Here is a 22895-nt window from a genome sequence, read left to right as displayed (position 1 = left end):
CCTTGACTTTGTTGTTATCAACACAGTTCTAACCAACTGAACCAACCAGCCAGCTTCCAACATCTCTGGCAAGCTCATCATGATGCTACTGATCTGTGTACTACATTCTAAAAACTGGCTGCTAGAGTGATTTCTTCAATATGAAATAATGAAGTTTTGGCTATGAATTGTGAGAAATACAAAATTAAAACTAATGTGCCATTTAAGACATTGATGGAATAATGGGTAAAATTTTTAGTGATTGGCAAAATGAAAAATAACATACAAAAACGTAAAATAACTGAAAACTGACAAAATAAATCCCATCACATATAGAATGTTAAAATTTATAACTTTAGCTGCTAGAAATCCAAAATTTGAGGAATTAAGTGAATACTAAAAGTGACTAAAGTTACAAAATAAAAAAAGAATGTGGTATTCAAAATCATCTAAAACAATACGGAAATGACCCAAACAATCTTAACTATGAAGTGCTATAATTTTTGTTTTTAATTTGCTGAAATTGGGATACTTTGGCTTATTAAAAGTTTTCAGAAAGATCTGACATGGAAGAATAAAATCACTGAAAGAAGTATAAAGAAGTGAAGCCATGATGCCTAGAAGAGATTACTTTAAAGAATATGATCTGTACCACCCCATCTGTACGAAAGCTGCCATCCTGCACTTCTAGCTGCTTCCTGGACATTTCTTCTCATATATGCACAGTTCATGTGAGGTGTGACAGTCAGAAGGGCTATTCAAGGAGGCTCTATCTAGCTCTCCCTTAGGGAGGTGGTCACCAGGAGGAAGTTGTATAAGGCAGAGTTATCCAGATCGACTGCACTGAGGAATTAGGAAGAGGAGTAGAACTGGAAACTGTGTCTGGGGTGATTAAACCCTGCTTCTGGTATGAGAAAGTCCAACTTATACAAAAATGGATGCTGAGGCAACCTAAAATTATAAGAATTCACTACAACGTAATATTGAAAGTTCTACCCAGAGTAATTAGCCAAGAAAAAAGAAATAAAGGCATCCAAATTAGAAAGGAAGAAGTAAAGTGATTTCTGCAGATGACATGATCATATATATATAGAAAACTCTAAAGACCACACAAAAACACTAGAGTTAATAAATGAATTCAGCAAAGTTTCAGGATACAAAATCAACACACAAAAATCAGTTGTACTCCCATACACTAACTAACAATGAACAATACAAACGGGAAATTAAGAAAATGATTTTATTTACAATAGCATCAAAAATCATATAATACTTAGGAATAAATTTAACCAGGGAGGTGAATGATTTTGTACACTGAAAACTACAAAACAGTGCTGAAAGCAATTAGGACATAAATAAACGTAAAGATTTCATGAATTGGAAGACTTATTGTTAAGAGGAGAGCACATCTAAAGAGATCTGCAGATTCAGTGTAATCCCTTTCAAGATTCCAAGGGTGTATCTCTCTCTCTCTCTCTCTCTTTTTTTTTTCCCAGAAATAGAAAAAACTCATCCTAAAATTCATATGGCATTATCAAGTGACCTCAAATAGCCTAAAAATCTTGGGGGAAAAAAAAGAACAAAGTTACAAATCTACAGTAATCAAAAGAGTGTGGTACTGACATAAGGACAGACATATAGACAAATGGAATAGAATAGAGAGCCCAGAAATAAACCTTCATATATATGGTCAATTAATATTCCACAAGGGCACCAAGGCCATTCAATGGGTAAAGGACAGTCTTTTCAACAAATGATTCTGAGTAAACATGCAAAAGAATGAAGATGGACCCTTACCTACATCACACACAAAAATTCACTCAAAATAGATCAAAGATCTAAATATAAGAGATCTAAAACTATATAACATTTAGAAAAAATTATAGAGGAAAATCTTTATAATATTGGTTTTGGCAGCGATTTCTTGTTTATGATACTAAAAACATATGAAATAAAAAAAGATAGATAAATAGGACTTCATCAAAATTTAAAACTTTTGTGTATCAAAGGACACTATCAACAGAGTGAAAAGACAACTCTGATAATGGGAGAAAATATGCACAAATTACATATCTGATAAAGAACCTATGTATTCTTCATATATTCTGGATATTAATTCTTGTATTCATATTTTCTGGCTATTAATACTTTATCAGATATGTAATTTGTGAATATTTGACTCAACAACAACCACAAAAAACCCAATTCAAAAATGGGCAAAGGATTTAAATGGACATTTCTCCTAAGAATGTATACGAATAAGCACATGCTCAATATTACTAGCCATTAGGGAAATGCAAATCAAAACCACAATGAGGAACCATTTCACACACATTAGGATGGCTCTTATCAAAAAATATGGAAAATAGCAAGTGTTGGCAATTATGTGGAGAAATTGAAATCCTCATATTTTGCTTATAGGAGTGTAAAATGGTACAGCTGTTGTGCTGTTGTGAAAAATAGTTTGGTGGTTCCTGAAAAACTTAAACACAGAATTACCATATAATCCAGCAATCCTACTTCTGGGTATATACCAAAAAGAACTGAAAACAGAATCTCAAAGAGATATTTGTATGCTCATGTTCATAGCAATGTTATTTGCAACAGCCAAACAGTGGAAGCAACCCACCTATTCAGCAATTGTTGAATTGACAAATAAAATGTGGAATATACCTTAAATGGAATATTGTTCGGGCTTAAAAAGAAAGGAAATTTTGATACATGTTACAACATGAATGAACCTTGAAGACATTATGGTAAGTGAAATAAGCCAGACACAGAAGGCTTGATCCCACTTATATGAGGTACCTAGAATAGGCAAATTTATAGAGACAAAACATAGATTAGATGTTACCAGGGTCAGGGAGGAGTGGGTAATAGGAAGTTGCTGTTTAATGGATACAGAGTTTCTGTTTTGGATAATGAAAAAGTTCTGGAAATGGACAGTGGTGACTGATGTATGACACTGAGAATGTACTTAATGCCACTGAATTGTATACTTGAGAATGGTTAAACTGGGAAATTTTATACTATGTATATTTTACCACAATAAAACAATTATAAAGAAAATAAAATAGGGTAATGTGATACAGAATGACTGGTGTATGTAATTTTGGTGAGGGGGGTCAGGAAAGGCCTCTCTGAGGTGACATCTGAACTGAGTTCCAGTTACTATAACTGTACTTGTACAACTAATTACCCTAAAATGCAGTGGCTTAAAACAATGATTTCTTATGCTCATGGATTTGTGGGTCAGGAATTTTGTCAGGACACAAGGGGGATAGTTTCTCTTTGTTGTACAATGTCTGTCTGGGCTCAGTGGAAGGCTTAAAGGCTGAGGTTGAAATCATCTGTAGGCTCACTCACTTGCATATTGGGCAGTTGATGTTGGCTGTCTACTGAGATCTTAGAATTGCTATAAGCCAAAACACCCACAGGTTACCTCTTCAGGTAATGTGGGCTTTCTCAGAGTATGGTGGCTGGGTTCCAAGGGTGAACATCCTGAGAGAGAGCAACGTATTGAATGGCATCTCACACTTTATAATGTAGCCTTGGAAGTCACTCATTGCCACTTCTGTCAAATACTACTCATGGATGCAGTAACAAAGTCCCACCCAGAGAACAGGCTCCACTTCTCACAGAGAGTGGCAAGGTTCTGGAAGAATGTTTAGGGCTGAAAATATTGCTGAGGCCATTTTTGGAAAATAGAATTTCTCACAGTCCTGAAGAATGAAAAGAGGTAACCATAGAAAGATGTGGGAGAAAGAGCTTTCCAAGTAGAAGCCACAAAGAAGACCCCTCTCCCTCCAGACTCTTTTTCTAGAGAAACTGCCTGTCATTCCTACCTACTCTTGATCCTTTGCTACATATGCTAAAAGCAGAGATGTCCCTTTTGCCTTCAAGGGCTAATAGAGATTTTTTGAGAAACAGCTCTTTGAAAAATTTTACTTGAAGACTAGCCAGCACAGTTGGTTACAGTGTGGTGCTGACAACACCAAGGTCCACGATTCAATCCCTGTACCAGCCAGCTGCCAAATTTATTACCAGGCAGCTGAGAAAGAGGATTGTATAAATATCATCATGTCATATTTAAATCATCCTTCACATTAGCTACTGGCCCTCTATCCTTGACAACTCATACATATCCACCTTCACCTTTCTTAGTATAAGTTCATTTCCACAAGGTTCTTGACCCTTCATGCAGAAACCACCTGAATTAAGAGTCTGTTTCCATTTTTGGTGGTTGACTGCTAGCAGCTTTCAAGCCATCCCCCTATCCCCTCCTGTGCCACATCTTGACAAGCTGGTAACAAAGCCTGGGTGCTCCCTTCGTTGGTGTCCTCACAGCATCAGGGGTACCAGTTGTCCAAACTACACAATCCCTCACTCACACGTGGGAACCCTCATCCCACTCTCACCCCCTAACCATCATTAACCCCCAGCTAGGAACCCCTCCTTTCTCTCTCTCAAGACATTTTTAGACAAGTTTGGGAGCCTGCCATGCTCTCCCTAGAAAATCTCATTATATGGATAATAAACCTTTTCATTCCCTCTTGGTACACATGTGAGGTCATCAGTCTTGACATCTGAACTAAATTTTGGGTGGTTGGGGGGCATCCACTCTGCCTCTGTGGGGTAACCATCCCACCCCCCAGTCTGAGTCTTTGAATAATCACAGCTCAGGTTTTCAATTGGAAATTTTCATGCACAGGTGTTAGGAATCAAATTGTTTCCCTATAGAAATTCTGGCTCTACTACAAAAGCACACTGTGAAATTAAAATCATTCCTCCTTGCTGAATTGGAATAAGACATACTGTTAAACCACACATAATTCCTTTGCTTTCTGTTCTTTCATTCTGTGGTCTATCAGTGCTAGAGAGTGTTGGCAGCCATGGCAGAACAGTTAATGTAGGGGGGAAAAAATCAGTCCCTTAACTTTTCCCCCATAAACTGCAATGATTAAATTTTGCTGGCAGTATATCTCTGTCCAGCTAATGACAGAGAGTTGTTCCCAGGAAAAATAGTTTGAAATAGTAAGAGAAAGATCAGAGATGTTTCTCTCTCTGGAGTTGTCCTTATGAAGATAGTATGGAGAGAGCAGGGAGAAAGGGACCAACATGAATGACCTCACAATGGGATGGGCCCTGTGTTCTAGATCCTGTCTTGGGCACATTCTCTGCCTCAGATGTGCTTCTGGGTGCCCAGGCTATGGATGAACCCACCCCAGAAAAGGGGCAAGGAGATCCATCTCAATCTCGGCTTCTGAGAAAATGTAGTTCTGAAAATACTCCAGGGCTATGAGAAATCTGGAACCACAGTTCTGAGGGACTGATGGCCCCAATGCTACCCAAGAAGACCAGGAACCAAAAGGTGGGTCTATTGGTGAAAGAAGGTATTTTCGGGCCTCTTCTTGTGTGGCCTCTTATTTTCTTCCCTCCACCTTTAGGCAGAATCTCAGCAAAAAACTTAGAGCACAATCAAGCAGTTTCATTGAAGAAAATATAATCAAAGGCCACTGGAACACCAGTATCTAGCAACTGTATAAAAACATTACCAACCCTGGGCCTGAAAGAGCAAGGACAAAAGGACAGTATAATAGTTTCCTATGGCTACCATAACAAATTACTATGAACCTTGTGAGTTAAAACAACAGTGATTTATTCTCATAGTTCTGGAATCCAGAAGTCTGAAATCAGATTCACTGGGCCAAAATCAAGGTGTTGGCAAGTTCAAGGGGAGAAACTGTTCCTTGCTACTTCCAGCTTGTGCTCATTGCATGCATTCCTTGACTTGTGGCTGTGTCACTCCAATCTCTACCTCCCATGTGTCCTCCTCTTCTGTGTCTATCAACTCTCTTTCTTCCTTCCTCTTATAAGAATACATGTAATTGCATTTAGGGTCCACCCAGATAATAAAGATAATCTTTCCATTTCAATATTCTTACTCATATTTGTAAAGTCCCCTTCTGATATATAAGACAAAATTCACATGTCCTGGGGATTAGTGTAATCAGACACAGTGGGGGAATAATACCCTGACCTTTTTCTTCTTCCACCCTATACAGTTAAAGAGGTTCGGAACATGCTGCTCTAGCATATTGACTATTTTGAGTAAAAGACATTTGAAAAACAACAGGGTCAAGAAGATCATTCTGACCTTTCTTCTTAAAAGCAGGAGATGAAATTTCCATGTGAAAGATGTCCTCCCAGTACCTGAAGGAAAGTATCATTCGTGTCATCACGGATGAGAAATTGAGGCCAACCTTGCTAAACTAACCCTTATCTTCTTAGCTCCTTCTCTACCCAATTAACTACCCTCGCCAAAGCCCCTTTGGCTTGTCATATTTTCACAATTTACTACTCTTTGTCGATCTCAGTATATAAGTGTTCAACTCTTTCTTTAGGTCTTCATTTCCTTATGAAAGCTCCTGTGCCAGGAGCTTTTTTATTTTTTTTAATAAAAATCTTGTATTAAATAAATTTGTATGTTTTCCTCCATTAATTTGTCTTATGTCAATTTAATTCTCAGGCCCAGCCAAAAAATCCCCAAGAGGGTAGAGATAAAAGTTTGCCTCTCCTACAGAGTCCACAGAGAGCAGTCTTTTGGTGAAGCTCAAAGAAGGGTAAAGAATGAACATGAAGAGGCAAACGGAAGAGAACCAGTGCACAGCTGCAGCTGGGTATGTAAGGAACTGAGACGCAATGGGAGTGTCACTGAGGCAATCAACATTCACTCATTTACTTAACAACATTTGTTAAACCATCAGGATTGGTGTGCCAGGCACCAGAGAGCTACTGGCTGATGTGATCACAGCCCACAAGGAGCTTATAGCACAGTCTGAAAAAGACAAGCACGAATGTGGGCACTGTCAGACAGAGGTAAATAAGCATCAAGAGAGTGACAAAGGTTAATGTTGCTGGGCTCATGGGAGGGAGGAAGAACTTGGAATGAAGTTGAGAAACTCTCCCTTATACCAAGCTGATTGTCTAATGACTTCCCAGCTCTGACTATATGGTGAATACCACAAAGGAGATGCAAGTTAGTAGTCTTCAGTTCATCATAAAAGGAGGAAAGGCAAAAAACGTGATCTATAATATGTAATTTTGGAGACAGAGGTTCTAACCTTATCATTTTGGTCAGTCCATGGATGTATGTGTGTGCATTTATAACCACTGCAATTAGTGGCCTGGGGTATTCTGGGCAAGTGAACCAAGAAAGAAAGCAAGGAGGAAACTGCAATGTCTTTTATGACTTAGTCTTTGAGGTCACACACTACCACTTTCACTTTTTCTATTCATTAGAAGGGAGTCCCTAAGTCCAGCCCACACTCCAGGGCAGAGGAGTTAGGCTCCACCTTTTGAACAGGATATCAAAGAATCTGTAAACATCTTACAAACCACTACAGTACCTCTCTGTTGGAGTTTCTATAAGGATTAGATAAGACAAAACGTGTGAAGTGCTTAGAATAGTGCCTGGTTCACAGTAAGCACTGACTGTACAAATTAATTAACTAGTATTACTCACCCAGTGTCCAGGCCAGGCTTTCCTGGCAAGTTTTCCTCTGTGTGAGGAGACCCCTAGAATTTGAGGAGGAGAAACCCTCTGTGGCTGCTGTTGAGGGGGGAAGGAGGACACAGCCCACTCTTTCACCAGTTTTTAGCCCAAAGGTTTATGATATTTCGGACTTAAATAAAATGTACGCGAGTATTTGCCTTCTTATTTATCATAACTTTTATTTATGTTTTCTCATATTCTCACAGGAGTTCTTAGAAAGCAATTTTGCTGATGAGAAAAACTGAGACTTAGGTCTCCTTATATAACATCACATCACTATTTAGTGGTACCACAGAAACTAGAATCCTGGGTTCCCTGAGCCTGTGACCTTTTACCAGACCATGCCACTTTGTAAAACTGATGTTTTAATTCCAAATGATTAGTAAGAAACTTAGCATTTGGTTTCCTCACATGTCTTTTGAGTTAGGAGTGTCTTCCATTAACCGGTGTGGTTTGGGTCAGGTGGAAGCAGATGCAGAGATTCAGCAGATGTGCCTTGTATTCAAGACTTGAATTTATCCACTGTTGTGTCCTTGTTCCATCATTAAGTTCTAGGAGGTAGACCTTGATCTTTGTAGGGAAGAAAGGGAGATTCCAATAAACAAGTGAATGGTGATATTTTGCATGGGAATCCCAGGAGCACCTGAATAGAACTAGTTATTTCTTAGGACTTTATCTTTTTGTAGACAGGAACCAGAGGAGGTAGAAATGACTGCTTTGTACTACATGGATTAGAAGAGAAAGCTAGAAAAGTAGGCTTTCATGCTAGGTCTTGGGTTGTACTGCTCATTGAAGAGTGTCAAGATCACAGTGTTTTCGGGGAAGAGAACTCTGACAGCAATGTGACAAGTAGGAAAAGGAAAATTAGAGATAGAGGCCAGTTTAGAAAGCTTTGGAAAAATTGTAGCTGAGAGCTCATATGTGAACTAAGTCAGTGAAAGCAGCAAAGTAGAGAAGGATTCATTTCAGAGATGAGATCGACAGAGCTTGATGACCAACTAAATGTGTGGGTAAGGAAAAGAAAAGAGTTGTAGATGACATCAGATTTTGGACCAAGATGATGCTATTGTTAAAGGAAATTCCAGGTTCTGCTGGCTAAATCTGGGTTCTTGGTGTCTCGAACAAAGAATTGGACGAGACACTCTAAAGGTCAAAAGCAAAGAATAGTTTTATTTAGCAAAGCGAGAGTATACTCTGGAGAAGATGGAGGGGGCTCCAGCAAGAAAGTGGCTTAAGAGCCCTGAAAGTTACATTCCCAGGAGTTTTAAGTCCTCTTAGCCAGATTTGTGTCAGTTGGTCATTGGCTGAGCCCTGAGTGTAGTCTCTGTCCTATTGGTTAAAGTGATTGGTTCCCTAGCTGGTGGTAGCTCACTGGCCCAACCGAATGGTGCCCAAGGTGGTGCAGGGAATTGTCTCCCTTTCTGGAATTGTCTTTGTCTCCTGTGGCCACCTTTGCACCTGTGCATGTCTATGTCCTTGGGTAACCGGTTTTTCCACTTGCAAATAACCAGGTTTTCTCCTCCCACTCTTGTCTCTATCTAACGTCCTGCCTCAGGATAGATGGTGGGTCATTACCCTATTGGCATTTGGGTAGAATAGTTCCTATTGTGCCAGACTGCACCAGACATCTGAGAATGTTTGACATCACTGACTCCTGCCCACTAAATTCAAGTAGCACTCCCCAGTTATTATGACAACCAAAATGCCATCTTTGGGGTTGGGGATACCACCTAACATGGTAACCAGCAGAAAAAGTTGGGTTGAACACGATGAGTTCCCTTTGGAACACATTAGTTTGTCACGCCAACAGAGTATTGATATGGGTCTGAAAGGACTTGGAATGCTGTCTTGAGCTCACGAGGAAGGCTCTGTGTGGAGAAGCAGATCTCGTAAATGGAGATAATTGTTTCAGCAGCAGCAGAAAAAGAGACTAGAGAGCCAGAGGAAAGATGCTTAAGACAACTTTGGAGAATGTCTTTATTCAAGAAACACAGAGAAGAGCCCAAGAATGAGACGTAAGGTAAGGTAAATCTCTCAGAAGCTAAATGTGGAAATTCCAAGAGAGGATTGGTGTGTGGTATAGCATGCTACTGAGTTAGGATTTGTACCAGGAAAAATATATTTAGTAATTAAGAGATTAGTCGAGTCCTCAGTGAATTTGTTTTTGAATAGGTATAAGCATGGTTTAAAGGTCACAAATGTATTAAAAAAGTACAATGAAAAACTTGTCACTCCCACACCTATCTGTATCTAGAATCCCCAAGTGACCACATTATTTCGTGCATCCTTCCAGAGTTTTGTTGCAGATAAAAACAAATATAAATACACATTCTTGTTTCAATTCCTTTTTTACACAGAGTGCTATATACTTAGCTTTTTTTTCACTAAAAAGCACATCCTGGAACTCTTTCCCTATAGAAGTGTCCTCATTCTTTTTCATAGCTGTGTGTCATTCAGGGTTTTCCAGAGAAATAGAACGCGCGTGCGCGTGCGTGCGTGCGTGCGTGCGTGCGTGCGTGTGTGTGTGTAGAGAGAGAGAGAGAGAGAGATGGATTCAGATACAGAGAAAGAGATTCATTTTAAAGAACTGGCTCACATGACTATGAGGGTTGGCAAGACTGAAATCTGTAGGGCAGGCCAGCAGATTGGAAATTCAGATAAGAGCTGATGTTTTGTTCTTGAGTCCAAAACCCCCAGAACAGGCCAACAGGCTGGAAACTCAGGCAAAATTTCTGTTACAGTCCTGACGCAGAATTCCTCCTTCTATCGGAAACCTCAGCTTTTGCTCTTAAGGCCTTCAACTGACTGGATGAGGTCCACCCACATTACAGAGTGTAATTGACTTTACATAAAATCAACTGATTGTAAATATTAACAACATCTACAAAATGCCTTCACAGAAACATCTAGACTAGTGTTTGAGTAAACAACTGGGCACCATAACCTAGCCAAGTTGACACATAAAATTAACCATCACAAGTTGCATAGTATGTCATTGTATGTATGGCAATAATTTACTTAGCCAATCCCATGATGGAGGATATTCAGGTTGTTATCAATCTTTTGCTATTACAAACTATTCAATGGATAACCTTGTATGTATGTAATTTTAAATATGTGCAGATATACGAGTAAATCCACAGAAGTAAAATTACTGGGTCTCAGTTATAGGGATTTGTAAGTTTATCAGATACTGCCTTCACGGGGTTTCTCCCCCGACCAGCAACATATGAGACTGACTACATCTCCACAGCCTTGACAAAGACTACACTGTCATATTTAGGAATTTTTGCCCATCAGATTGGCGAAAATGATATGTATGTGGTTTTAACTTTCCTTTAAGTGTAGATATAGTTGCATTTCAGGGGGACAGGTCAAATTTAAGGGGTTATGGAATAAGTAGATGGCAAGGAAGAGAATGGAGGAAATAGGTAGCACTCTAAAGGGACTGGAATCTGGCCATATTAGAAGGAGAGAATTAGCTTCCTAAGGTAGCCTGTGGGTTTAATGAAGATGTTTTTAAATAGTAGAGACTTACCTAGAGTTGCTTAAAGTACTAATGAAATGAGTCACTAGAAAAGGAGAGATTGAAAATTGAAGAGTGTGACAGTAAAATCATACAGGAGGTAGAAAGAAATGGTATCTCTGGAAAATGTGGGATGGATGTAAGCTAAGTGGTGGGTGTTAAAAGTGTGAAGGACAGAAGGTTGGGGGTGGGAAGCAGATGGTAGACACCTTTTAAAGGCAGAAGAGAAGAAGAACTTTTGGAAAAAGAATTAAAATGGGAAGAATTAGATTCACCAGTGCGAGGGGAAAAGCACAGGCAACAGATTCTCCATTACCCATAGGCATGGGGATTCCTGCCTGCCAGACCCCAGGGTTTCTGATAAAGTGTAAAATGTTTGCTGGATGATTCATCCATGTGGATATTGATCGATTCAATTCATATTTACTGAGCATCTACTCTGTCAGGCACATTGATGTCATTCAGGATGAAATGAGACATAAGATAGAGTGAAAGGCCAGATGCCAAAGTCATGTATGTATAAGAAATTAGGAGTGAATAGGTGATAGTGACAAGGAGTGATAAGGGACATAAAAGCCAGATGGTTTGCTCCTCAATGTGCCTTTGCCTTAAGGGAGACATGGTTTTAGAAATCTGTAGTAGAAATACACCAGTGTGCTTGAAATTGATAGAGGAAACCTTTGTGATACCACCACAGGGTCTTTGGACTCAGGAGAGTAGGATCCCTGACCTTGATAACAAAGCAGATCTGAAGAGAGTGAGATCTGAGAGACAGCATGGAAGTAGAAGGGATGTTTTGGGAAAAGTTGAGATTTATTCAGTTTCAGAGTTACTGAGGAAAAAGTAATATGAGGATGGGTCCCAGGGAAAGGAATCACTGAGCAATATTAAGCTGACAGTGGAGTTTAAATGTCTTCATCTGGGAGGTGGCCAAGGATGACTTGAACATGAGGCGGGAAGGAATTAGTTGTTCCAAGAGAAATGCTGGTGTACATTTTTAAAAAAAGCTTACTGCAGAAAATTTCAAATAGATACAAAATAGAATAGTAATCTCCCATGTATCCTGTATCCAACTTCAAGAATGACCAATATTTTGCCAATCTTGTTCAGTAATACCTGCCTTACTCCCCACTTTTATTTATTCCTGGAGTATTTTAAAGCAAGTTTCCGACATCTTATCATATGACTTGTCAGTATGTATCTCTTAACTAATAAGGACTTTTTCTTCCTTTTAAACATAACCATAATGCCATTATCACAACTAATTAACAATAATTTTATAAAGTTGTTTCTACAATAGCAGTATGAAGCATTTGCTGGGGATTCCAAATAAAAACGCTGGTGTTTAGGAAGCCTGCAAAGAAATGTTGATACAGGGCATAAGATTAGTTAGTACTTAGATGATACCATTAAAAATTATATTGTAAAAAACCATTAATTAATATGGGGAAAAGTTCAAGATGAATGTATATAGTAAACATTTTAAGTATAAACTGTAACATTTTTGTTCTGTATAAACATAATACATATAATCTCTCTCCGTATATAGCATATATAAACATATAAATATATAAAATTTTAAAAAGTTAAAAGAACATATATTAACATGTCCAGAGATTATCTGAGTGGTGCTTATTTTGTGCTTTGCATCCCTTTATGCTTTTTAGGGTGGGTGGGTGGGTGTGTGTGTGGCGAGGACGGGAGAGGGCATTGGCAAGGAAAATGTTGGTGGAAGGCTCGTAGCCTCTCTGATGAGCTGAATTAATATAATGATAATAAAAACCCTGTTTCTAGTGTGGCTCTTATTTTTTCAATCTCACAGCCCACGGATCAGAAAAGACGAATGCACAGGAGGCGCGGAAAATACATGTTAAATGAATAAAAGCTAACGAAAAAGGGCGAAAGCTGTACTTTGAATTATAACTTTTTTAGTAAAAGAAGTGACAGGAAGCGACTCAGGTTAGGGGACCCTCCCAAAACTGGCCCACCCACACCTCCAGGGCACTTCGCGCACCGCAGCCCAGTCCGCCAACCTTTACATTTTTCAGCAGTTTGCCAATGACGTCACACGGTGTTCGGGGCCGAGTGAAAATCGGCTCTAAGACTTCTGGGAAATAAAGTCTAAGTGCTGGGACGCCCGCGCGTCTCGGAGGTCTCTGGGAATTGTAGTTCGCAGACTTAAGGCTGCGTACCTGACTAGGCGGGGCAAGGCGCGGTCGTTTGTGGGTCCTCTGCAATGTTCTTCCGAGGACATTTCTGCATTGGGAGGGGGGACCTGAGACTCAGCGCGTTGTCGTCCGCTATTAAAGGAGTTCAGGGACCCAGTCCGGATATCGATTACGAACCCCATAACGGCAGCGACTGAATCCAGAGGACGGGAGAGAAAGCTGCGTATACCCGGGTGCTCTACACGAAAGAAAGTCTTGGTATATCAGTGTTCCTGTGTGTCACACTGTCTGAAACTAGGTTTGGAGCCCTTGTTTGACAATAGGAACAAATGCAGTCCAGAGTGTCGGGTCTGGGCGGTACTGCAGGGATAGGGGTGGGAACAGTTCCGCGTCCATGGTACCGTCTGTCTTGTCTCTGGGAAACAGCAATCTTTACCAGGAAAAACCTGACCCAGAACTTTTCAGTTTGAGATTTTGAGAAGCAGGAGAGTCACATAAGGAACATATCCTAAAACTGCTGGGATCGAAGCCATTTCCCTGCTTTACCAGGGAAGATTTGGATGAAATTTAAAGCGCAAAATCCTCCGTGAGTAGCAAAGAGGTGGGGAATGGTACGTTTTTGTTGTTGCTGTTTGTTTCGAGGCCTCAGAGAACGACATGGATTACAGAAAAATGAGGTTAAAGGGGGAAAGAAATCAATCTCCAAAGGGTGAAATAGCAGAAAACAAGTATCTTGGAAGAGAACTCTTTTAAAAAGAGCAGCGAAAAGTGACGTCTGTCTTGCTTCAGGGTCGGGGGTTAGCAGAATGCGTAGGACATCTATGAAGTCATCCCCACATCAGGTCATCCAGATGAAAAAACAACGTTAGGCACTGCTCTGTATGCCAGGGTGGTCTCTGAATTTCGAGAGAAAACGCATTGCAGCCTCTGATGGTTCAGGGGAGGGGACAATCACCAAGCCCCTTTAAGAGAGTCTACCTCCAAGGATGTGTTCTCCCCTAGGGAGGCAGCACAGAAGAATGTGGCCCCAGACCCAGACCCAGACTGCCTTGGTTCAAGCCCCGGCTCTGCCATTTATTTTCTCTGTGACTTGATTAAATTACTTATCTATCTGTCTCAATTTCTTCATGTTTAAAATGTGATATTCTCATGGATGTTTTTCCTAGGGTTTCGTAAAACCTATTCAATGAGTTAATTCATGTAAAGTTTTAAAACAGTGGCCTGTAGATAAGCACTCAGTTAGTCTTCACTTTATTGTCAGAAGTTATTACATAAGAGGATCTCAGCACTTTTGCTTTTTAAGCACTTTAATGCGTTTTAGGTTTCTTATCAAAGGAGTTCCGTGGGACAAGTGGAAATAATGGGGACATTGAGACTCATGCCAACTGACTGATTTAATTATGTCCAGGAATTAAGTGGCATTGTTGGGACCAGCAGCCTCATTTAATGGATATTTCTTTTTACCATTACCACATGATGTCCCTACTAACATTCTTCTAGCTTTTATCTATGAAGCTTTGTCAAACTTCCCACAGAGTAATTCTGTACACACCTTAGAATCAGGTGATGGGTTGAGAATTCAGGCAGTACTCAATTTATAAACAAACTATTTAACCTTCCCATTGGCAGCAGAGATAGTTGAGTCCTAAGTTGATCTTTAAATGTTTCAAAACAACTAAACGTTATTTATTATGATTTATTCTCATTTGTACATGTATGGGATTATGAACAGACATCTCTATGGAAAGGCAGAATGTTGGCAAATTCCCTGGTAATATTTCCCTTCACAACAAATAGGACTTCAGTTCAAATTCCTGCTGACCATAGAATGACAGCTATGGAAGCAGACTGTACTGAGAAGAAAGTGTGGGGTTCTTATGTCCATAACTCAGAATACAATACAAAAACTCTGTAATTAACATGCACACTTATGTTATGCAGTCAGGAATAAAAAAACCTTTAATAATAATTTTAAAAATACATTTTTCTCACATTGTTATAAATGATGGTGATGTGTGAATCAAACACATCAGGGATATTATTTGTGTAAGCTAGGATTTGACCTAGCATCCTAATTGCCAAGAGTTATTTCCTTGAAAAGTAGTTTGTAATCTGCTGACCTTTGGAACTTAACTTGTAGGTAAAAGAGATGCCTGTAGTTTTTTCATTTTGGTGGGGCAGTGACTAAGGCCCAGAAAGATTCAATCATTCATTTATTCATTACATATTCCTTGAACAACTGTTGTGTACCAAGCCCCATTTTTGGAACTAGGGGTATAAAGGTAGGTGAAATGACAGATTATATGTCCTCATGTTTGATTTGCTTAGAAGGTTTGGTTTAGAACTTTGGTTAGGAACATAGACATGGATCAAGTAATCATACAGACCAGAAATTGTGAAGGAGCTATGAGTGCACAGTAATCTAGTTTGGGAAGTCACAGAAAGCTTCCCTGAGGAAGTGACATTTGAGCTGAGAGCTGAAGGATGAGAAAGACTTACTAGGTTGTATTAATTACATTTTCTTATTTTTTGTATTCTTGATGTCCTGGAATTTGAGGCCTTGCTGACTGCTGATCTCCCAAGAGACTCTCCCTCTCAGGATTAGCTAATTCCTAGAGATATTGAACAACTGGCCCCCAGGAGTGCACCTTTCATATGCAAACCAACCAATCTAGAGCCCACAATGCCCCTTCCCCACCTCTTCTCCCTGGTTCTTAGACTCCAGGCCACTATCCCCCTGCCCTAATCACTCCAGGGTCAGGTACCAGATAACCTGGGACAGCCTTTACACCCCAGAGCCTGCTGAAATTATTCAAACTAGCCAATCCTAAAATTTCTTATCCTGCCTCACCTATTTTTTCCCATGGAAACTAAAATAAAGGTTTTTACCCACATTTTCCTTCTGCTCCTTTTGCCTCCTGACCAATCTTGGTGCTTCCCCATGTGGTCCTGTGTGGCAAGGCATGGTGAACCCCCTCCTCTTGGGAACTGTGAGTAATAAACTATTTTTTCAATGACAATTGTCTCCTGATCTGTTGGCCTCTCTGTGCCTAAATAATAATAAAATCTACATTTTAAAACATAGGTAAAGAAAACTTTTTCAGGAAGATGGCCTGAGACAGGTAAGCACATGGCACCTCTGAAGACCCATGAGAGGGCCAGGGTGGCAGGAGCACAGAGGTCTGGGAAGATGGGGAGAGGAGGCTGAAGAGGTTAGCAAGGATCTCTACAGACTTTGCAGACCATGTTAAGGATGTTGATCTTTATTCAGACTGAGAACTGTGATTTTAGTTTCAATTCTACCCAAAGTAGAGAGACAACATTCTCCTGCCAGCTGAGACTCAGGTGAGGCTGAATTTCTGTTCTTTCCTAAAAGCCATCTGGATTTCTAGAGTGGGACAAATTTTCTTTCTCTTGTTCTGGATCATCTTTGCTTCATATATCCTTACCTAAGGACAAAATTTTTCAAGGTAGAATGGCAGTGTTAGTGAAACAGACAGGAGTCAAAAACAATGGCTGGGCTTCCAGCTTGAAAAAATGGTTGTACCATTAACAGATAAGAAAAATTAGGAGATCTTGTTTTTTAATGAGAAGAATCTAGATGTCATATAAATCAGAAAAGGTTTTAAGAGCAAAGAGAATTATCAATAGATGAAGAAGATCATGCAAAGAAAGATTATGGTCTGCCAGCCTGGGGGTTATTTGTTGATATTCTCCTTTGGTAAAGAGAGGAAGGAACAGATTAGACTGAGAAAAGATCAGATAGTGAGGAATAAGTATTTTGCCAATTTCTCAGGAAGCTCTACATATTTGAAAACATGATTAGAGAGGGAACAATTAAAGACAGTGGAGATAAAAGGAAACGAAATCACAGTCATGAGTGAACTTAGAAATAAGGGAAACTTACTTTAAGTCAAGAGGGAAGGAGTGGAGGATACACATTGATAGTTGTTCACCTAGAGTTCATGAACTCCATGCAGGTGAATGAACAATTTTGTGTATGTGCGTAATTTGTGCAAAGAGTTGTGTGACCCAAAACAAATTAAGAACCATTATTATAGAGATGAGATAAGCAAATATTTGAGAAATAATATCAGATGGCCTTAATTTTAGTAAAATAAATATAGGAGATGAATAACTACTTTTAAATTAGAAAAAACTTAGCTGTTTGGGTATATTCAACATAACTTCTGGAGAGAAGGAAGAAGGAATTTGCCTGTACTATTAATGCTGACTTCTTCAGCTAGATGTTGGATATGTGTACTCATTCTGTTAGCATATATAATATCATAAATGTCTTGAATATTTCCTAATAATTTTAAAAAGTGTATTGGAAGACTGTTGGGCAAAGAGGTAGTGTGAACCCAGGCACTTTATGCCCCTTTCCTCAACTCAGATTTTCCATGAACATGGCTAACAGTATGAAAAGACGGAGAAAAACCTGAACAAGTGCTATAAACAAGGAAGGGCGCTGTCTACACACCAAAAACTTGGAAGGATTACTGCTGTAATGTTTAAGGGACTATATTTATGGAAATGTGGCTGACATAATTTAGCCTCTTAGAAAAGAGCAATGTAAGGTGAAAGAGATCTAAAAAACCCCACTAACACAGCCTAACTCAGACTGGGAAGGCCTCCCACACAAGGCAGGTGAACACAAATAAGAGAGGTTAGAGTGGCAATAGAATTTCTTCCCAGTGCAGTAAAAGAGACCAATTTCTGTATAACACAGTAGGCCTTGTTATACTCTTGGTAACCCTAAAAAGCAAAATGCCAGTGAAGTGAGAGGAATTCCACCAGAAACACAGATCCAAAGCAAGCAGAAAATCAGTGTGTTGACATATGGACAGAACTCCTAAGGGAAGTAGTGAACTCCAACAAGCAAAGTGTTTATGGTGGTGATGCCTCTCAGCTGGTCAGTTCCAGTATGCAGTGGGGTTTCCACTCAAGAGATCTAGCTATTCTATCAAGCAGAATGACGAAGTAGGCAATAAATAAATCTTGTGTATACACATATACATTTACTTTCTTTTTCTTTCTTGCCCTAACTGTCCATGAAACATTCAGAGAAATATTTATCTTAGTTAAAAAAAAGTTTTTAAATAAAATAATATCTATACATAAATTTAAAAGCCAAATAGTACTATTCAGTTTATAAGGAAAAACAGTTATCTCTATGTCCATGACTTGCTCTCCAAAGGGAACTAATTTTTAAGTCTTTTGGCTGTTTCCTTTGGTATTTTCATTCATGTTTCTTGATTTTACAATTATTAGATACTATGTATTGGCTATTTGCTATGGAGGATGAGTACTTTTACCTCTCTCCTCTCAACCATCCCATATACATCCTTTGTCCAACCTTTTCAATACAGTGATAATCACAAGGTTTTGTTCAATCAGTTTCGATACTTATTTTATGACTATGTAAATTTTGTTCACAGCTGAGTCTTGTACAGATTTTTGTTTTTCCTAGAGGTAGTTATTGCCTCTTTTTGCTTTCTTAGTTTTCTATGTACCAATTCTCAAATTCCCCAGTAGATCTATAAAACCCATCTCAATAAGGTCAGATACATCAAGTCATCTATCAGTTCAGCATTTTTCCCTTGGTGACATCCTTTTTGGAGGTCTCCTCCTCCTATTTCTGCCTTGACTGGTTTCTCTTTAGGCCTACTACATAGTTAGCATCCTGGGACAGGTCTTAATCGCTTGCTTGGTCTTAGAGCTTACAAATACTATCAGCATTATTTTAGCATGGTCCTGTCCAGTCTCATTTTTTACTGCTTCTTTCTTTATCCTAGTGGTGCCATATATCTTTGATGTTTCATGACCTGGTGATGGAGTCTGGATGTGTTGTCCCCACCAAAACTCATCTGGAAATCTGATCCCCAATGTGGCAGTGCTGGAAGCTGTTTGAGCCATGGGGGCAGATCCCTCATGAATGGATTACTGCTCTCCCTGGGTGGGGGGATTAATGAGTGAGTTCTCACTCTATAGATCCCGCGAGACCTTGTTGTTTAAAGGACCCTGGCACCTCCTCTCTCTCTCTTGCTTCCTCTTGCCATGTGATCTACCCGTACCCGCCAGCTGCTTTCCACTTTCCGCCATGAGTAGAAGCAGCCTGAGGCCCGTGCCAGATGCAGCTGTCCCAAATCATAAGCCAAATAAGCCTCTTTTCCTTATAAATTACCCAGTATCAGGTATTTGTTATAGCATCACAAAAACGGACTAATAATACACCTGGTATACCTGGTAACATTCAAGGATGTGATTGTAGACTTCACCCAGGAGGGATGGCAAGAACTGGGCCTTGCTCAGAGATACGAATGCAGAGATATAATGCTTGAAAATTATAGGAATCTGGTATCACTAGGTAAGAATCGTTTCTTCCATAACTCAGTATTTCTTCACCTAGGGTACTTCCTACTTTCATTTCTAAAATAATAATAGTACCCTACATCTGTTTGGTATTTCACAGTACTCAGTTGTTTTCTGTGTATGTTCTCTCACTGGATCCTGACATTTTCTTGTTTATATAATTTTTTAATTTTATAAATATTTGTTTGATTTGGCATACAAATAAGATCCATATATTATGGCTGGTTAATATGTCTTTTCAGAATTTTTAATCCAAACGGTTTTCTTATATGCATTTTTTCTTGAAATTTTTCATTGAATTAACTGGGTTGTTTGTCTTATAGAGTTTCCCATAATCATACTGGATTTTGCCAGTGAGACACTCACAGTGTCATTTAACATATATCTTTTGTCCCTTATGTTTCCTGTAAATCAATAAATTTGAGGCTTTATCAGCCTCACTATATATATGTATTATATATATTGTATATATTATACACAAACAGACATGAGGGTACTTCACAAAGTTCATGGAAAAAGAATTAAAGGATAATATGACATACCAGCCAGCCGTAAAAAAAAGAAAAGATAATACACATCTTTCCATGAGCTTTTTGAAGTACCCTCGTGTGTGTATATATATTTATATTATATATATATATATATATTACCCTCATGTGTGTAGGTGTATATATGTGTGTGTATATATATTTGGGCAGAGAGTCTTCATAGGTGGTGGTGTGTACTTCCATCAGGAGATATGTAATGGTGACGCTGTCAGCCATTGATGGTCATTGCCTTTATCAAATAGTTCATCTCTTGATTTATTTACTCGGATTTTTAATATTTTTCCAACTTCTATTTCTCTGAAGATATTGTTGTGTCTATTTGCTCTTTTCTATTCCTTCTATTTTAGTCGTCATTTCTGAAATTATTGTTCTCTTATTGTCACTTCTTTCTTAAGTTGTGTTAGCTCTTTTCTAATCTTCCATTTTTTAGTCATAATTTGTGTTTTTCTAATGGTGGCTTATGTTATTTCATAGCTTTTTATTATTTTCTTAATTCCTTCCAGCTCATTTTTAACCATTAGGTTATAATTTTCATTTGTAAAGTCATCTTTATTTTCCCATGAGCAGGACTTGAAGTTTCCAAACGTGATGTAATCTCCCTTTTGGAGCACATGAAAGAGCAATGGATACTGAAAAGTTTTAAGAGACACCTTTTTAAGTAAAATGGCTATCCAAAATTCTCTTCATCCTTCCTTGATCTCAAGTTATTACATCCTGATATATATCCCCTCATATATTCCCCGTGTTAGAGAAAAAAGTGTTTCTTTCCATCGCTATAATTTAATCTTGCTCTGTCTTAGTCTTTCTTACCTCGTTCGAATCCCTCTCATCTAGTCCCACTACTTCTACTTTCTTCTCAGCTGTATCCTGATATATTGAATGATTCCAATCTAGTGAAATCCAGAAAATCTTTTTTATTTTGCTCGGTACATTTATAACTTAAGTCAGTGATTCTCAACCCTATCAAATCCTGTAACCTCCTTTTTGTGCAAATATTTCGTACACACTTTTTACTTTCCTGAAATGAAATTCATAAATTATATAACCTATCTACCATAGAATCAATATAACTCCCTAATTTCAACATAAAGGAGAAATAAAAGGAACATAAATTTATAATTATGCTGGAGCACATAAGTTATCTGATGCTTCAGTTATGTGTAAAATCACCATGAGCAGACAGCTACAAATGAAGACTGAAGTAGCTATTTCATAGTGGTAACTCAGATATCATGAGCAGTCTTATTGTGCTTAACATAATTTTTTGAAATGGTGACTTCCACAAAACATATAATATTCCTTAGATTTATCAGAGGTTATTCATGGAAAATTTAGCATATATATTAAAATTACTTAAAAATGATTTGGGTGTATGCATAAAATAGAGTATGGTTCTAAGAGTGGATAAATATAGTTTATTTTTTAGAGTTTTAAATTCACAGCAAAATTGTGTGGAAAGTACAGAGATTTCCCATGTACTTTCTGCCCCCACAAATACATAGCCTCTCCCATTATCAACATCTCCCACCAGCGTGGTACATTTGTTAAAATTGATAAACCTACATTAACACATCATTATCACTCCTAGTCCACAGTTTAGATTAGGATTCACTTTCTGTTCTGTACATTCTATAGATTTGGACACATTTATAACGACACGTGTCCACCATTAGAGTATGACACAGAGCAGTTTCATTGCCCTAAAAACCCTCTGTGCTTTGTCTATTCATCCTTCTCCCCTCGTTCACCCCTAGTAATCACTGATCTTTTTACTATTTCTACAGTTTTGCATTTTCCAGAATGTCATACAGTTGGAATCATACACTATGTCGCCTTTTCAGATTGGCTTCTTTCACTTACTCATATTCATTTAAGTTTTCTCTGTGTTTTTTTCATGGCTGGATAGCTCATTTCTTTTTCGCACTGTGCAATATTCCATTGTCTGCATTACCACAGTTTATTTATCCATTCACCTACTGAAGGAAATCTTGGTTACTTACAAGTTTTGACAATTATGAATAAAATTGCTATAAATATCTGTGTGCAGGTTTTTGTATAGACATAAATTTTCAGTTCTTTTGTGTAGGTGCCATGGAGTGCAGTTGCTGGATTGTATGATAAAAGTCTGTTTAGTTTTTTTAAGAAACTACCAAACTATCTTCCAAAACAGTTGTACTACATCGCATCCCCACCAACAATGCATGAGAGTTCCTGCTGAGCCACACCTTTATCAGCATTTGGTGTTTTCAGAGTTCTGGATTTTGGCCATTCTGATAGGTGTGTAGTAGTACCTCACTGTTGTTTTAATTTGCATTTCCTGAGGATATATGATATGGAGCATCTTTTCATATGCTTATTTTCCATCTGTATCTCTTCTTTAGTGAGGTGTCTGTTAATGTCTTTGGCCTATTCTTTAATGGTAGTGTTTTTCTTACTGTTGAGCTTTAAGAGTTCTTTGTACATTTTGGATGAGTCCTTTATCAGATATATGTTTTGCAAATATATTCTCCCAGTCTGTGGCTTGTCTTTTCATTCTCTTGACAATATAGAACAGAAAATTTTATTTTAATGAAGTCTAGCTTATGAATTCCTTCTTTCATGGATTGTGCCTTTGCGGTTGTATCTAAAAAGTTATCACCAAACCCAAGGTCATCTAGATTTTCTCCTATGTTATCTTCTAGGCATTTTATAGTTTCGTGTTTTGCATAAGGTCCATGATCCATATTGAGTTAATTTTTGTGAAG

The 22895-nt window shown here is 38.5% G+C and overlaps 1 protein-coding gene across 1 annotated transcript in view; it reads right to left on the bottom strand.

Annotated features, from left to right (window-relative positions):
* LOC134377918 (histone H4) overlaps positions 1-22895 on the bottom strand; it is a 734914-nt gene that overhangs the window by 406052 nt on the left and 305967 nt on the right. The gene's annotated exons all lie outside the window — the stretch shown is intronic.

The sequence above is a fragment of the Cynocephalus volans genome, chromosome 5 (genome assembly GCF_027409185.1).
Source record: "Cynocephalus volans isolate mCynVol1 chromosome 5, mCynVol1.pri, whole genome shotgun sequence".
NCBI lineage: Eukaryota > Metazoa > Chordata > Mammalia > Dermoptera > Cynocephalidae > Cynocephalus > Cynocephalus volans.
Note: the sequence above shows the minus strand (reverse complement) of the source record. Positions and strands in the feature narration are given on the sequence as shown.